Here is a 6,420-nt window from a genome sequence, read left to right as displayed (position 1 = left end):
CTTCTTTAATCCAAATAGTCATTTACATAGAGCTGTGTATGCATGTTGACAACACATAGAGGTTTTTCAACCTGAGACCCTCAGTACAAAGTTCCTGTGGCTCAACAGAAATGTGTGGACATAGGAACAGTCACCACCCAGGAGAGCAGGCACCAGGTGCTCCACCCGCTTCTTCAGGGTGCCTGCCGGGATAGGCCACACCATGTGAGTGGCATCCAGGCTGATGGAAGAGTTTTCTTCACTCTAGGACAGGACAGGGGAGAGATACACAGTGACAGCACCGTGAACCCCCTGGAGAGAAGGGGCTAGAGGCCAGTCTTAACCCATGGAGGACATGAGAAGACAGCCTGAGGGCACAGGGTTCATGTACAGGGTGGTGGTTACCACCACGGCAGTCCCCTTTCACCCTCCAGCCATGACCTGAGGTGTGAACACACCAGGACCAGCAGGTTTATAAATCCCCCACCCTCTGCCCCTGCCCAGGGAGGGTGTCCCATGTCTCCATTCCCCACACACTCAGGACGAGTGGGTGTAGCCACCCTGGGAAGCTCATAGTGCTGCCCTGGCCTAGCTGACAATTCCCTGTGGCCACCTGACATTACCTTTGGCGACCTCCTGCCAAATGGCGACAGGAGTCGAGGGCGAGGGCTGAACCAGTGCCGGAAGCATCAGACAAGGCTCTCAGCACAGGGCTACCTGAGGCTACCGCCCAGGGACCTCGAGACACAGCACGACATCTCACTCTGCCTGTGGCCAAGTAAGCTGCAGAAGAGGCTGTGTATAGAATGTGGGTGCCAGGTTACCGTGTTCAAAGTTTTGTTAGGGTCTGTTGTCAAGGAAATGAGGTCACTTCCTGGTACCTCATTTCCTGGGCCTCTCTTCTGTGTACAAGACTGCAAACAACCCTCTGGGTTCCTGACTGCTGACCATCCTTCCCCATGAGCTCTCTCAATTGCCCAAACTTCCACCAACACTACCTGACCACACCCCTGTGCAAGGCCTGGGTGCAGCCATCATCACAGCTCGGAGGAGATACATATAGGTTCAGCCCCAGCTCCTGCTTCTTATCACTTATGTGACCCTGGACAAGCCACTGTGACTCTCATGACCTCCCCAGTCTCTCCTTCTGCACAGTGGTGATCATTCTAGCATCTTCTTCCTAGGGATGGCATCACGCATGTGTGAGAAAACATCTCTAAAACCTATGGCTGGTGTCACGTGCAACTAATAAACAAGACTAGAGATAAAACCCATGACAGTGTGGAAGGTAGTATGGAATACAACTAACGAAAGGTGTGGTTCCTGTCATACAATCTTGAAAATGTCACTTTTGCTCTTGGCCTGTTTTCACTGTCTTCACCTGCTCTTACCAGGAAAATAAATCATGCTTACATAAAATTTTAAAGTGGTAAATAAACACGTGAAAACAGACTACTCAGATAGCAAAACAACTTGGCAACATGTGTCAAAATTCTTAAAGTGATTTCCCATCCATGATCTGATAAGTACACTTCAAAAACATTAAGAGATCTATTCCAATTTGATAACTAGAAATGTGTACAAAAATATTATTAAGAAAATTTGTTTACTGGAGCATTATTTGCAAAATAAAAAACATAGGGACAAAGCAAATGTTACGTGAGTACACACTCACGTGACGGAGTATGACACAGACATCCACCGCATGCTGAAGAATGTTTTGTGGCTGGGGAACATGCCAAGATTACAAGGCTAGGTGAAAGTAACAAAATGTAAAACAGTGCAGAGTTTGAGTTTATCTCTGTAAACAATGCTTGAATAAAAGATTCGACATGGCTGAGCTTGGAGAAAATTATGTTAAGTGAAATAAGCCAGACACAGAAAGAGAAATACCATGTGTCCTCACTCATAAGTGGGAACTAAAAATAAATGAATGAGTGAATGAATAAATAAATAAATGAACAAACAGGAATAATAACAAATTGAACTTTCAGAAGGAGAAAGCAGAAGGGTGGTTGTTAGAGGTGGGAAAGGAGAAGGGAATGGGGGATGGTGGAACGTTGGTCAATGGACACAAAATATAAGAGAAATAAGTTCTGTTGGTGTAGAGCCGAGCCAGGTACCTATAATAATAATAATTTACTGCTAGGCATCTTTAATAACAATAATTTACAGCATGTTATCAATTCGCTAGAAGAGAAGAGATAGAATTCCTCATTGTAGGAAATGATCGAGTTTTATAATGATGAATATGCTAATTACCCTGATTTGATCATCACACATTGTGTATATGGATTGAAATATAACTCCATACCCCACAAATATGTATAATCAATATGTTTCTATAAGTAAGAAAAAGAAAAGACTTGAAAGAAATACATAAAATAGAAATACATGAGATAGCACGAGAGCATGTGTCTTTAGCTATTAGGTTATGAGTAATTTTGTAACATTTTTGAGTGTACAAAAGTGTATATAAATCTAAAAAAAAATCTAGACATAAAAATAAATGTAGAAATTCCTACTTTAGTATTTTTGCTTGAGGTGTGCTCTAAAAATGAATGATTGTCCTGGGAGGCTGGGGGATGGGGTGTGGACCGAAAGCAAACCAGAGCAGGAGGTGGCCAGCTTCTGCTTCCGCTTGGGCAAGGTCCCCGGTGTGACACGGGCTGAAGTTTGGGAAACAGCAGTGGCCTCCATTCCAGTGGGAGCCCATTGGTGATGTGCAAGTCTGAGGCACTGTCAGGCTGGGCCATCCCCCCTTCCTCCTCTCTCTAGCTCTACTCCTACAGCTGATGACTAATGCCCAGGCCAACCAGGAAGCCAGCAAAGACAAACAGCGCCCTAAAGGTAAGGCCACAGAAGTGCTCAGGGGCCTGTCTCCGGGATTGGGTGGACACTCAAAGCTGCATGTCAGAGACCATTAGTAATGCGAGGGATGCGCCACCACTCTGCATACTGTACATACCAAGTCTGGACATGATACAAACCTACCTCACAGTTCACAGAGCTGCTCAGTTCCTATTTCACCGTGACCTTGGCTATGTCACTTGCCTCTCACCTCATCTTTCTCATCTGTAAAATGAGGGGGGTGACATTTATGATCTCTAGTCTCCAGCTCATAAAATCGAATGAGCCTTAGTTATCTTTCCATCATTCTCACCTTTCTAGCCACTTCCACAGACCCAATAGCCTAGCAGCTGAATTGTGTGGGTGGTTTGCTAGCCTGGCTACTTGGTTGCCCAGTGCTTCTGCTTCCTGGTTCCTTTTTCCATTGTCATAGTGGCACTTCACAAGAACAGGGGAAGGACAGTACATTTCGCATGGTGAGACAGTCAGGAACACACCAAAAAAGGAATATTCCTCTAAGCCCACAGTCCCAGGAAATATCCAGAATCCATGTCTTATCGCAGCGTTTGTTCATGGGACAATTCTGTTTTTTTCCTCAAAACTTTGACTGATATGAAGATTTCTGCTCAAGCTCTTACCTTTATTTTCACTGGCTATGAGACCATGAGCTCAACCCTTATGCTTTAGAGCTTACTACCTGCCCCAGAGGTGCAAGAGAAACTTCAAGATGAGACAGAGCCTTGCCCAACAAGGTGGAAGTGTCCCAGGAGCCTTTATGGGGACAACAATCCTGACTACTCAAATCTAAATTCTAAAATGTTCTGAAACAGGAGAGGCTGATGCCATCGGACCAACAAGTATGTGTTAGCTGACACCAGATATTGACTCCAGTATCTCACAGGAACTATGCAAAATAGGAATCTTGCCACAAAAGCACTAATTAAGGGTGATGAAATGAAAACATAGAACAGTTGAGAATATCTTGAAATTACATAATATGTGTAAGGTGGCCTGGAACGCATGCATGCAACAAATCTTTGTTGAGCACTGAAGGTGACCAGACCAAGTGGCAGGTGTCAGGGTCCAGTGGTGGACAACCAGGACAAGGGCTCTGCCACAGGGAGTTCTCCTAGTCAGGGATCAGGCTAGCTCCTGGGGGGTGAGACCTGGTGGTACACAGTCCCCACGCTCAGAAGGGCCCAGTGCTTGGCTTAATGCTCTACTGTCACTGTCCTGAAATTCTTCATAAGTTTGAACAAGGGGACCTGCATTCACATTTTCCTCTGAGCTTCGCAAATTAGGCAACTCTTCCTGGCTGCGGAGGAGGCAGACAGACAGTAAACAAGTGAACCAATAAAAAAGCAAGATAAATTCAGATGGTGATAAGTTCAGTGAGAAAGACACAAAGGACAGCAGGTTAGAGAACAAGGATTGAACAGAAGGTGGGAAAACATGAGATCAAGTGTTCTTGGAAGACATCTCTGAGGAGTGATATTTGAAAAGATCTGACCAAGAAGAAGCCACTTTATAATAGAGTGTCCCAGGTGGAGAGAGCAGGAGGTGTAAAGGCCCCGAGGTAGGGACGGGCTTCATGAAGCTTGGACCTGGAAGAAGACCAGTGTGGCTGCAGTGCAGTGCAGGGGGAGACAGTGAGGGTGGACAGGGGCTGGCTCCTTTAGAGCTTTGTAGACCACGGGATGGAGCTGAGCTTTTAACCTCACTGTGGTGAGGAGCCATTGAAGGTTCTAAGCAGGGATGGCGTGGTGTGATGGCAGTCAGACAGGTGCAAACAGAGGCAGGGAGGCCAGTGCAGAGGCTGCATTCCAACTGGGAAAGAGCACAGCAGTGGGAATTAGAAATGGATTGGATTCAAGAGACATCTGGGAGATGAAACTGATAGGATTTGCAGATGGACTAGACAGGGTGTGTTTAAAAATAAAATATCAAGGACAACTTCTAGGTTTGGGGCCTGAGGAAGTAGGTTAATGGTAGAACCATTAATAGAAACAAGGGGAGTAGGGAGGGACAGTTTGTGGGGGACAGAGAATTTTGTTTGGCAATATTGAGTTGGCCATCCCTGGGAAATATTGTTTGGACACTGGATGTGCATACATCTCACATATAAAGGCACAGACTGTTCTGAGAAAGGAAAAGGTACACCAGCCCTGAAGAACAGGCGTCAGTAGGCTGCCCTCTCACCCCAAATCTGTGGCCTTAGAGGGATCTTGAATTTCTGAGGTTGAACAATCCTTACTCCTTTTTGTCTCTCAGCTACAGCCTTTGAAATCAACCGGAGCTGCATACTTGGAAGTAGCACAAAGAGTAGGGCTGGTAATAAAAATACTGCTTAGGGTTTGTGATGCTCAAGCGATTCAGACTCATTTCTCCAATAGCTGCAGGTCTGAAATATGCTAGACTTACCACTGATATACTGCAGTTCGTAGCGTTCTAATTCATTTTACAGAAATAATCCTGCCCAGCTCTACCATTACTCTTTTAAGTAGAGCTTATGCTTTGGTTCCCTTTGAAATAATTCATCATTGAGTTCATAATACCTGATTTTATCAAATTATGCAGATACAAAGAGTGTCCAGGGACTTTTTGCGGACAAAATTAAAGGTGTAATAAACTCCCATGGTACGTAATGCTCCTGTGTGATAAAAAGTGCAAACCTGTCAACCTTTCTGCTCCCTCATTTAAGCAGTTTCTGTAATTCCATATATTTCTTTCTTGACTAATTAGAAACAAATATAATAAAGTCCTTTAGCCTCTAATTCATCATAGAACAAGATACACTATTTATTCTTATCTGTAAAATGACATTTTAAAGATGATGTTCTAACAGCCTTTTCAATTTTGTGGATAATATTGTACTGTATCCATCAGAGAGAGAATCACCTATGTCTACTTAATTTGTATTATCATAATATACATTAATGTTGTCTTATGTTGATAGGCTCTTAATCATCAATTATGAAATTTGCTTTTTATCATTTCATAAAACCTCCTAAAATGTAAGAGTTAAATGCCTTGGGAAAATATATAAGAAACCTAGAAAGCAATTACCAACTTCTATTACAATTTCTATTACTATTACAAATTTCATTTGTAGTATTTTACAATAAAAATTATTATAAATAAAATTAATGTTGATTTTTTTCTTAATTTGTAACTCTGTTCCTACATTTTAAGGTTGATTTTATGCTTCAAAAATAGATCTAAATTAAATATTTTTTATGATGAAATGACCAGTAATAACAATAATAAAGTAATCATATTGTCTTCATATTCCTTGGCTTTAGTGATTTTTTCCTAGAAAAAAATAATTATGCAGATTTAAATTAGAGAAGCCAACCATTTACTGAGAAGAGAAAGAAGACAAAGGGTCCAAACTTCAACTTTAATATAATGTTACTTATAAACACATAAGTGTCACATTTTTGTAAATAGTTTTAGATTAAAAAAATATTTTGCAGTTCATTCTAAAACTAGCATCATACAAAATAATATTTTATTTAAGTGGATAATTATTAGTTTCAATTCAAAACAATACAACTACTTGGTTTCTTCAGACTACAGTCACATATTGAG

The sequence above is a fragment of the Galeopterus variegatus genome, unplaced genomic scaffold (assembly GCF_000696425.1).
Source record: "Galeopterus variegatus unplaced genomic scaffold, G_variegatus-3.0.2 Scaffold6206, whole genome shotgun sequence".
Lineage (NCBI taxonomy): Eukaryota > Metazoa > Chordata > Mammalia > Dermoptera > Cynocephalidae > Galeopterus > Galeopterus variegatus.
Note: the sequence above shows the minus strand (reverse complement) of the source record.